Raw genomic sequence first — 12,500 nt, forward strand, 5'->3', positions numbered from 1 at the left:
GTCTAATGAGTGACGAGTAGAGGGGCACTATAACCTCTTTATTTCTAGATGCGATCCCTTTAGTAATTAGATGGGCCACATAGAAGGATTTCCTAACTACTTTGGCAATATGATTGTCAAAGGAGAGATTACTATCTACCTGGGTCCCCAGATCTCTTATTACCTCTTCTGTATTAAGGGGGCTGCCACCCTCTGTGGCAATTCATGGGTGTTTTGTTTTTCCCAAATGGGATGACTATGCATTTTTTGGCATTTAACTTGAGGCCATGATTTTTGACACCAGGTGTCCGTCTCAGTAAGACCCTTTTGGAGGATGTCCATGTCAGCCTGAGAGTCAATTATGGCTCCCAGTTTACAGTCATCAGCAAACTTGGTTAGCCATAGTCCTCCTGTGTTTGTCTGTACTTCTGAGAAGTATATGCTGAACAGTAAGGGTCACAGGACCGAGCCTTTTGGGACACCACTTGTGACTGGTTTAGAGTCGGACCTGGAGCCCGCTATTCTTACCATGTGAGTTCTGTCTGTAAACCAGTTGGCAACCCATCTCATGAAGAAGGGATTTATGTTCAAGCTGGTGAGTTTTTCTGTAATACCTGAGTGGGGAATTGTGTTGAAAGCCTTGGCAAGGTCAAGGTAGGCTGTGTGAACCCTATTTCCCTCATCTATGGCCTTGGTGACTGTCTCAAAGAAGTCAACCAGATTTAGTAGGCATGATCTACCCTTAGCTTGCCAAACTGGGTCGGGTAAGTGTTTGGAGGTTCCCAATGTCTTTGTTAATGAGTTCCATGATTATGCGCACCATAGCCTTGCAGACCAGGCTAGTCAGGCTTATGGGGTGATAGTTACCAGGGTCAGTTGTGGCCCCTCCTTTGTGGAGAGGAATAACCATTGCTGTGTGCCATTCTATGGGCATGTAGCCTGTGGAGAGGCTGAGGTTGAACAGGGTGTTTAGGTGGGGGGGGGGTTAGTTCATTCTATAGTTAGTGCAAGACGCAGCCTGGGACACCATCTGGTCCCATTGACACTGTGTTTTTGGCTTTTGAAAGGGCTATTTTCACCTGTGTGTCTGTGATTTTTGGAACACTACACTTTTCTGGTATTGTTGTGGGCCCTTTTGGAGGTGAGAGGGGGGTGAAATTTACTCTGAATCTATCTGCCAGGATGTTGGCAATATCAGTATGTTCAGTATATTTTGTGCTATTCTGCACTAGTTCAGTGCATATCTGCGAGTTGCCACTTAGATTCTTAACATAGCTAAAGAAGGCTTTGTGGTTATCTTTTGAATCCTTGGCTATTTTTCTTTTGAAGTTAGCCTTGGATGATTTCATGAGGGACCTTAGTTTCTTACTGATACTGATCAGGGATGTCTTTCCTTCTTGGGATTTGCTTTTTTCTGAACTAGTTTCCTCCTTCTGTTGTATAGTCTGTTTATGGCAGGGGTCCACCAAACTGGTTTTCTTCTCTTAGAGCAGTGAGTCTTGGTTTTGCTAGGGATGGCATAATCCATGCATCCTTGTTGGTGCTCATAGAGTGCATTTGTAAAGGTTTCTGCATCTTGGGCAGCATTATCCTTTAGCGTGGGGGGTGTGAAACTTACCACCTCCATCTTAAGTAAGGTGAAGTTTAATTTAGAAAAGTTTTTTACTGTGGTTTCCTTAGTTGGGGGTGGTGGTGGTGTGTTGACATCCAGAGTAATTAGTTTATGGTCTGATCTAACCAGTGATGGGTTGACCTCCTGTGTGGAACACCTGTCGCCCATGTTGGTGATGACCAGGTCCAATATGTTTTCACATCTGGTAGGGGAGTTTACCAGCTGATCCTGAGCATTTGAGTTGATGAATTCCAGGAAGCGCTGGGCCTGGGAGTTTGTACTCGAGTAGTTTTCCCAGTGAATGGTAGGGTAATTGAAATTGCCCAATATCAGGGTGTTCGGTAGGACCTTCATATTTTCCAGTATCTCCAGAAAGGTGGAGTGGTGGTCCTGAGTCATGGAGGATGATCTGTAGCAGGCCACAATTTGCATTGCAAATTTGCCCGATGTTAGTTGCACATGGATTTTCTCAGAGGTATCATGCTGCACCACTAACCTGGAGGTGTAGGTATCCTTGATAAATATGGATACACCCCCTCCTGTTGTGTTTCGGTGCATGTTCTGTGGCCAAAATGTGTGGTATGAGTTGTAGCCTGGTAGTGCTGGTGTGCTCTCTGGAGCCTTGAACCAGGTTTCAGTTACTGCACAGATGTCGACGTTCTCCATACTAAGGAGTGTTTTGAGCACTTGCATTTTGAGATTTAAACTCCTGGTGTTCTGTAGCATAACCCTCTGTTTTTTGTTAATTGTGTTGTTTACTGAGGTGGGTTTGACTTTTGAGCCTTGCCTAAAAAAGGCACTATGGGGTAGCAAGAGCCTTGGACAGTATTCAAAAGCCTAGGGGTGAGAGGTGCAAGCCGTCTCTTGTGAAGCAATGTGGCTTGTCGAGCATGTCATCCCAGGCTGATAGACACTGGATCCCCTTTTAATGACACCAGAAGCTTAGCCAATTGTTGAAATTGATCATTTTTTTCTTTATACTGAGGTATCAGTCTTGGTGGGGGCAGGATGCTACTCAGAGTCAGGGTCATACCAGCCTGGGCTACATGATCAGAGAGCTCTTCCATGTCTCTTTTCATTCATGTAGTCCAGGGAGGTACATCTCAGGTCATTCACACCAACATGAACAATGACAGAGTCATATTTGTACTTGTTCTGGAGTGACCTGAGTGCTTGTGTTATGTGGTGGATTCTGGCTCCCAACAGGCAGCTAACAGTAACCTTCTGCTTGTCCAGCCAAGTGAGTGAGATGTCAGTGTGCCTGACTATAGAGTCACCTATTACTAGTGTGTTAGGTATGTTATTTTGCCTTAAGGGCTGTGATTGTGCGGCACACTGATTTTGTGTTTTATGTGTTGTCTGGTTTGTGATGGGAGGTGCAGGTTGTTTGGGTGTCTGCTTTGGAGGTCTCTGATGCTTTTGCATGTTTTTATTTAGAGCCTCTGAATATGATTTTGTGTATTTATGTGTATTTTTTGCCAGTGCTGTTTTAGTAGTTCTGTGTGCACCTAGAGGAGTGGTGCAAGTGTTAACCTTCTCCTCTTGACTGTTCCAGTCTTGGGTGGAGACAGCTTAGCTTCCAGTTTGGCTGTATAATTGCATCTCTTGCATATGTTAGTGTTTTTTGGTAGGAGGAGAGGGTTGTCTGTGTAAATGAGGCAGGATACCCAGATTCACCAGCTGGACTGCAGAGTACACCTGAAATTGTCCTTTGGTCATGCCTAAATAGTAGGGTGAGCTGCTTAGTCGCTTGGTTGGTGAGGGGTGAATAAAGAGCCTTGCCCTGCTGGGCAATCAGTGTCAGGGTATATTAGTGCTTGCTATTAGGTCTGAGCAAATGCTGGGCTGTAGGATGCTTTTTGAGTGCTTAGGTTGAGAGTTAGACTAGTTCAAGGGAAAAACTGAAGAGGGGACTTAGTGGAGCCGAGCATAATTTAACCATAGCTAATCGATGCTGCCCGGTGCGCAAAACCGTGCAAATGCGGTTTTTATAGTATGGAAATGAAAGAGAGAGAAATTAGCCCAAAATGGCCAAGAAACTACTAACTTCTGGGCTGGAACCACTCCTCCAGGGACAGATAGGTTGCTCAAAGCTCTCCTCTCTCACAGGAGAACAGAGAAACTTCCTTCTATCCAAGTAAGGTAAGGGCAACTCAGAAACTAGTACCACAGCCCTGAATTCAGCACTAGCCTGAAAACTGGACTATACTACCTTAGAAAGGCGGGAAACAAGGACCTTTTTGTTTATTTTGTTTTTTTTTTTTTTTTTGAAAAGATAAGGCAAAAGCAGTAAAAAATACACTTAAAACAGCTTTAAAAGACAACAAACAATCAGAAAAGGCTATTGCACTTTAGTGTGTAGCCTACAACAGTTAAACAAATTATTTAAACAAAAAACAACTTTTTAAAAGTGCAGGCAGTCAGATAAGTACAATATGTGAAAAAAACAAGCTTTTAAATCACAATAAACACTGGAAAATCTGTGTTTAGGCAGAAAACAGTTAAGTACAGCAAGAAAGCACAGAAAACTGATAATTAATCACTCCAAAGTCTCTCTTCTAAGCTAGAAGGCTTGTATCAGTTTAAGGCTTTCTTGTGCTACCCAGTTGGTTAGTTACAGGAAAGATGGGAAACAAGCGCAGATGTGGTCCTTTAAACCAGAAAGTTCAAAGAGATGGACAAACCGTCCAAATGGTCAATAAACTACAATTTCTGGGCCAAGAACCTCTCCTCTCATGGTAGACAGGCTACCTAGTGCTTACCACTCCCACTGATAAGCTAGAAGGCTTTCCTCCAACACAGAAAGGCTTGCAGGGCTCAGACTTTTACCAACAGTCCTGGATACAGCAACTCTGTATCTGGACTAGGCTAGTTACAGGAAAGGTGGAAAACAAGAACAAGTGTGGCTTTTAAACCAGAACGTTGAAAGAGATGGAAAAAAACTGCCCAAACAGCCACTAGCTACAATTTCTGGGCCAGGAACCACTCCTCTTGTAGTAGATAGGCTACCTAATGCTTACCACTCCCACTGATAAGCTAGAAGGCTTCCCTCCAACACAGAAAGGCTTGGGGGGTTCAGAAGCTTACAGTGAGTCCTGGATACAGCAAATCTGTACCTGGACTAGACTAGTTACAGGAAAGGTGGGGAACAAGTACAAACACAGGCTTTTAAGCCAGCAAGTTGAAAGAGATGGCAAACTGCCCAAATGGCCAAATAAACTACAATTTCAGAGCCAAAACTCACTCTTTTCATGGATGATAGGCTACCTACTGCTTACCACTCCCACTCCCACTGATAAGCTAGAAGGCTTCCCTCCAACACAGAAAGATTTGGGGGGCTCAGAAGCTTACTAACAATCCTGGATACAGCAGCTCTGTAACCAGACTAGGCTGGTTATAGGAAAGGTGGCAAACAGATGCAAGTGCAGCTTACAAACCAGAAAGTTGAAAGAGATGGAAAAAAACTGCTCAAACAGCCAGTACCTACAATTTCTGGGCCAGGGACCACTCCTCTTGTGGTAGATAGGCTACCTGATGCTTACCACTCCCACTGATAAGCTAGAAGGCTTCCCTCCAACACGGAAAGGCTTGGGGAGCTCAGAAGCTTACAAAGAGTCCTGGATACAGCAAATCTGTACCCGGATTAGACTAGTAATAGGAAAGGCAAGAAACAAGCATAAACACAGGCTTTTAAATCGGAAGGTTGAAAGAGATGGAAAAGCTTCCCAAATGGCCAATAAACTATAATTTCTGGGCCATAAACCACTCCTCCTGTGGTAGATAGGTTACCTAGTGTTTACCACTCTCACTGATAAGCTAGAAGGCTTCTCTCCAACACAGAAGGGCTTGCGGGGCTCAGAAGCTTACCAACAGTCCTGGATACAGCAAATCTGTACCTGGGCTACACTAGTTATAGGAAAGGCGGGGACCAAATGCAAAACGGACTTTTAACCAGAAAGTAGAAAGAGATGGAAAAACTGCCCAATTGGCCAATGAACTACAATTTCAGGGCCAAAACCCACTCTTCCCATGGTAGATAGGCTACCTAGTGCTTACCACTCCCACTGATAAGCTAGAAGGCTTCCCTCCAACACAGAAAGGCTTGGGGGGCTCAGACGCTTACCAACAGTCCTTGATACAACAAGTCTGTATCTGGACTTGACTAGTTACAGGAAAGGCAGGAAACAAGCTTAGAATTTTTTTTTTTGTGCAGAAAAGCAGCTAAAACAGCAGTAAATACAGTTCAAATTGCAGTGCAGGCCAGCACACCCGAGTGTGTAACAACACTACGGCAAATACAGTTCAAATAAATGCAATTAAATTAACAAATTGCTACAAAACAAGTGCAGAAGGCAGTAAATTAGAAGGCTATTAACAAGCAGTAATAAGTGCAAAGTAAGAGCGACTGAACAGATAACAGCATGCAGAAGAGCAACTAAGACAGTTACAGTAAGAGCAGCTGAATTTAAAAAAATAAATATATATATATATATATATATATATATATATATATATATATATACATATATATATATATATATATATATATATATATATATATATATTTTTAGGGAGGGAACAGAGCAGGATTTAGAGGCTACAGGGGTTGTCCTTCCCAAATGCTCTCTTTGTACACAGTTGATTTCAGGTAGATGTTAGCCGGCCAAAGCTCAGCATTTAAGCAGAGATAACTCAAAATGTACCACTTATATATGGCAGGACAGAATCTCAGTGATGAGGTGAAACTACCCCCCACTGCTATCAATGGCTACACAGAAATTCTAGCAAGTACTCTATAGAGAGACAGCCACAACTTCAATTGAGTTAATATTCAGTGAAAAACACAAATAGATAAATTAAATACAGTACTATATGAAAAAGAGCAGATAAAAGTGTACTTAAATTCACTTATACGTCCAGTTGATTTCAGGTAGCTGTTAGCTGGCCAAAGCTCAGAATTTAAGCAGAGATAACTCAAAATGTACCACTTATATAAGGCAGGACAGAATATCAGTGATGAGGTGAAACTACCCCCCAATGCTATCAATGGCTACACAGAAATTCTAACAAGTACTCTTTCCCATGTAAGAGTAGATTGCAGAATAAAGTACTGGTACCAAACACCCCTGCATGCAAAAAATGGACTGAGTCCTCACTGTCATGTTCCTGGTGTGTGAGCTGTGCCTCATTACGTATTTCCTATGGATATTGATCTGACATGTGGAAAATAAGTGTAGACTACCGTGTATATAGCACATGTCAGTGAGGGCTGTTGTCATGTAGTAATGGCATACCTATTGGTGTCAGACGTCTATCTGTCAACACAGCAGACATCTATCTGTCTGGCTAGCTGACATCTGTCTGTCCTCTGTACAGATGTGTAGATGTCAGGTATCCATCTCGGCTCCTTACAGGCAATCTATGCTTGACTGGCACTGACATGTCTGCCCAGCTGTGTTATGAATTCCACAGCTAGGAATTCACACCCTGTATGCACCACATGCCATGGATACCTCAACTACAAAACCACAGTCAACAGAACATGCTTGGGTACAGGTCTCCAAGACAGACACTGACCATGTTATGTAATACATGTTGCATACATGTCAACTGGAGTACCTCATTGGCCCTCTGCAAGCGGCAACCAGATGATTGGCTGTTGCATGTAACTCTCACCCTGAGGATCACCCCTGTGGTATCTGTTGATAGATTGCCTGCTGGCACATGGCAGGTAGCATGATACCACTGTACACACATCCTTCACACTTCCCACCTCTCCATGGACAATAGCCTGGTACACACCTATGAACATCTGCATCGATAGACCCCAGTACTGACAAATGTGTATGTGTGCATTACTGAGAATATCAGTGTCTGTGTGTTTGTATACCTGTAGATGAGAATACCCTGAGGCCCTTCACACCCACTGCACCCACCAGTGCCATAGTTAAATGTGGCTGCTGCTGTATCAGACATTACATGTACCTTGTTACACTCTTCTCCCTAAGGGCTACCTGGGGCTTGCAGTACCAGCACAACACTGTTGTACAAATGGGTTAATAGGCATGGGATACCCACTGAGTTCTGGCAAGTGTGTGTATGTGTGCATATGTGTATATTTGTAGGGTAGAGCATTCTGTGGCTACATTCTCCTAATACAATATACCTTGCCACACATTTTTACAAATAGTGATGTTGCTGACAGTAGGAGAGCCTGACAATGCATCACCCTACTATCCCTGTGGCATGTGCATTAAATGCAGATCCCTGTAGTAGCACTCTTGGGATAGACAAGGGGTTGTATTGCAGTCCTGGTCAATGTGTGATGGTGAGTATGTCAGAGTGTTATCATGGGTTTCAGTGTGTACAATATCTACTGTGGGGTGTGGGTGATGGGTATACTGTCTTTACATCAAGGTACCGCTGGTACATGTCCCATGTTCCACTGTATGAGGACCACTGTCACCATCAACCATACAGGTAACTGATAACACTATCTAGCCCAGTTATGCATGTGCTGTGTGCAACTTGTATGTAACAAAATGAACACACTGACAAGGCAGTTAGCAATGATAAGCCCAGGTCTCTTAGATGTGTGTCTGACTGTGATGTGATTGTCAATGTGTATATGACAGTATATCACACTATGTACTGTCCATAACCTAGCAGTACACCCTCCATTACCATACTATACAGGCCTGGGGATTTTCTTCAGGTAACATGTAACCTGGAACACACCTCATCTCTGCCAGTAGCATTGCCAAAGACATTAAACTAGTGGACTGCTTATTTCCCAATGTGTTGTTGTGCCTATTCTGTCTTGGTGGAATTACATAGGCTACAATGGGTTCCTTGCACAGGTACATGCATCCATGTGTACAGTATTCTCTGTGTATTGCAGCAAATCCAAAGCCTCTGTGTGTGTTATACACAAACATGTGGTGTGTACCACCCAGTACACTTACCATTGTCCATTGTAGAAGGGCTGCTGACATCAGCCACCATTCACTCATCTGTATACACCACCCCCAGAGCTATCATCCATGTGGCACATGCAGTAACTGATATACAGACCTGTGATGTGTTCACCTGTACCCAGGATATGGCACAGCCAAGGTGTCACCACAGTGCCATACCCCTTGTAGGATACAACAGCAGACCATCCTCCTGCAGACACATGGACACCTACAACACAAAAGGAATACATTATGGAGACCACAATCACTCAGTGTTAATAACAGTTATAATGCATCATGGCTGGACAGCTACACTTCCTGACATGTAAGCATTAAACTTTACTGCTGACAACATGTTACACAGCATTGCACTGGTACACAGTAGTGCAGTCACACTGTGCATCAGAACTGTATTAGCCTGTCCCTTCATTGATATTATGGATAACAGAGATGTGGCACAGGTATCATCATATGCACAGGGTGTGTTGTTGGTCCACCAGAGACCTAGGCTGAGCCATACGTTTGACACCATGTGTGTGAGTGAGGGAGTTTAAGTATCAGTTTAGCCATGGTGATGTGCTGTGTGTAGGTATGGTGTTGCCCTAGCTGCATTTGTATTGTGTGTGAGTATGCATGCACACAGTTCTGCCATGTGGCTGCCCTATCCAGGTGTTTGCTGGACAGCTGCAGACTGTACCAGGCAGGGTGTGCAGTTCACCATCTCCGGCCAAGGACACAAGAACTGTACATGCCAGGGGTTCCACGGGCACCACTGGGTAAAAGCCACAATATGCTACTCTCCCCTGATGACGACATATGTCTGCTGGATCCGGGTCTCTCCTGGGACTGGCCAGGGCCACTTGCACATGACCTGCTGTGGTATGGTGTGGACAAAGCCCCCCCCTGCAGTGCTGAGGCTGGTACTTCCACTAGAGGAGTGGCTCTGTGTTCTTGAACATCCATGTCGACCTCCAGCTGTTGGTGTTGCTGGTTTATGTCCACGTGGCCGTTACACCACTCCTACCATATGCTTGAGCACGGACATTCCATGGTCGAGGATTCCCACCATCCAGCCATCTATCCATGACCTCTGAAAAATAATGGAAGGCACTTGCAAGATCACGGATGTTGTCAGTAACAGCTGAATGAGTAGCCCTCTGCCGCCTCAGAGCCTGTCTGGTGTAACATTCCATATGTGCCTGTGCCTCCATGATGGCCTGAAACATGCGTCTGGTTGTACCAGATGTTCCACTTCTGCCAGGGGCACTATTACTAGCAGCCCTCCAATGAGCACCCCTGTACATCTGCCTATGTGGTACCCCACCCTACATCCGACTATGGCTGCTGTGTCCAGACACATGTGCCATAGATACCATACTGTCCTGTCCCATGCCACCAACCACCAACTGTCCCTCAGCTATGACCACTGGTGATGGGGTATGTATAGGCATTGTGACTGTGGGCAGGGATGCGGTGGATAGCAATGGGATGTCAAATGATGGCGCAGTTTCAGCTCCTGACAATACCGCCTGTGCCTCAACACACCTATCATCATTTTCAGTGTCTGTATGGACACCAACATCAGACTGCCTGCAGGAAAGACCCTGGCCCACCTTGCCACCTGTGAGGGGAAAACAAAAAATGCACTTTAAGACCTGTACGTCATTGCTTAATGGTACACACACACACACACACACACACACACACACACACACACACACACACACACACACACACACACACACACACACACCCTGACATTCCACCATACTACTTACATGTCCCTGAGTTTATATAATGTCCCTAGTTATTTCTCTTAAGTTCCCCATCCTGCATCAGTCTTGAATAATAACAGTCAATAATACCAATCATTAATTTATCATTCTTCTAATTGCTTAGAAAAGTGATCACATAACATGACCTCTTAATCCGGTACCTTTTTGACTTAATTGGAGTCATTTTTTTCAAAGACTCCCTGATGTCATCCAGTGTTCACCCTGGCTTTGTCCACACATCTTGAGCATAGTCTCCATATATTATGGGCTACTACAGTCATTCAATAATGTCATGCACTGGAGTGTCATACATAACGATTGTTCAGTAGATGATAATAAATAATAATACCCACAGAAGATAGACGACAGCGAACAGAACAAAAGCCAGGATAAAAATAAAAATAAATAAACCAAGTTCTGTTCGCAGTCACACCAAGCAGTATTCCGTTCTTTGAAGAATTCACGTCTTTTCAGACCTAGTTCTTTAGTACTTTCAAATTAATAATTCCAAAAAAGTGCAGATCATAGGAAAATAATATCCAGTCTCTTGTTCAAACTGTAATAATTTATTGAGACAATCGGTAAGCGCTTTCGCTGAAGAGCTTTATCAAACCTATAACACTCAATCCTAATAGATACTTATATATGCATTAAAAACACAATGAATTAATTAATCAATTAGGTCCTTAAAGGTGAAAAAACATCCATTCAGACCTTAGTATGAAAAACTATGGTATAAAAAACTGTAACGTCTATCTTAAAACTCATGTATTAAAACTAATGAATTATATAAAAAAACAAAACAAATACATTCTATTATATATACTGTTATGTATAATATAATGTGATTGTAACAAAGATGGAATAAAGCTATTAACATAATAAAATATGGCAAAAGGCTTATAATATATATACCTTAAAAAATTTATTTAATTCTATGTCTCCTATTTCTTAAGGCTGGTTTTAGGGGAACCCTATCATTCAGACCTGGGGGTATAGCATTCTATGTAGGTTTTTCTTATTCTTATAGGTAAATTGTGGTCTTTCACCCGCATGCCTTTTAACCTCTGGGTCTAACATGAGTAGATCCCAATGTTTAACAATAACATCTTTAATGGATTGCACATCCTGTGTAAAATAAAATGAGTATCTTTGTTGATTCTTAACAGTGTCCAAGTTTTCATTATTATTAGCTCTATACATCTGTAAACCAGTGTCTGAAAAAATTGGACAGGCACGATCATACCTTATACTTTTAACTTGGCAAATGTTTTCTCTATTTCTGTAGGTTTATATTTCCTATCACGGAATCTGTCCCCTAGGTCATTAAGTTCTTGTTCAAAGTCATTAAGGCATGGGTTCAATCTAGATACCCTAATTCCTTGTCCCTTAAGGACATTGGTGAAAACATGATTTGGGTGCATGCTTTGTCTGTGTAAAAGAGTGTTCTTGTGACAAGGCTTTCGATGTATCCCTGTGTTGAACTCACCATTTGGTTAAAAGTATAAGGTATGATCGTGCCTGTCCAATTTTTTCAGACACTGGTTTACAGATGTATAGAGCTAATAATAATGAAAACCTACATAGAATGCTATGTTGCACAGATTACAAACAAAGTATGGGAACCACAGGCCTATATGGCACTTATCCATGTACTAAATGCAACTTTTGTAGTTTCATTAGTAACATTGGCGTTTTTGTGCATCCTATAACCAGACAACTGTTTCCGATCAAAGTCAATGCCACTTGTGATACCAGGCATGTGGTTTACATTGCTAATTGTACAGCATGTTTTTCTTTCTATATAGGCAAGACGGATAGGATGTTAAAAGAAAGAATAAGGGAACACTTGTACCAGATTCGTATTAAGTCAGAAGTGAATGCCTTGTCTAAACATGTTATGCAGAATGATAACACCCACATGTTTTCATTTTCAGTGTTACAGGTTAATGTACCAAATATTAGAGGGGGTGACATCAGGAACTTTACTGAACAAACTGAAACACAATGGATTATAAAAACTAAAACTCACATCCCCCCAGGTCTGAATGATAGGGTTCCCTTAAAACCAGCCTTAAGAAATAGGAGACATAGAATTAAATACATTTTTTAAGGTATATATATTATAAGCCTTTTGCCATATTTTATTATGTTAATAGCTTTATTCCATCTTTGTTA

This window comes from Protopterus annectens, chromosome 1.part0, assembly GCF_019279795.1.
Source record: "Protopterus annectens isolate FY-2018-M chromosome 1.part0, PAN1.0, whole genome shotgun sequence".
Taxonomy (NCBI): domain Eukaryota; kingdom Metazoa; phylum Chordata; order Ceratodontiformes; family Protopteridae; genus Protopterus; species Protopterus annectens.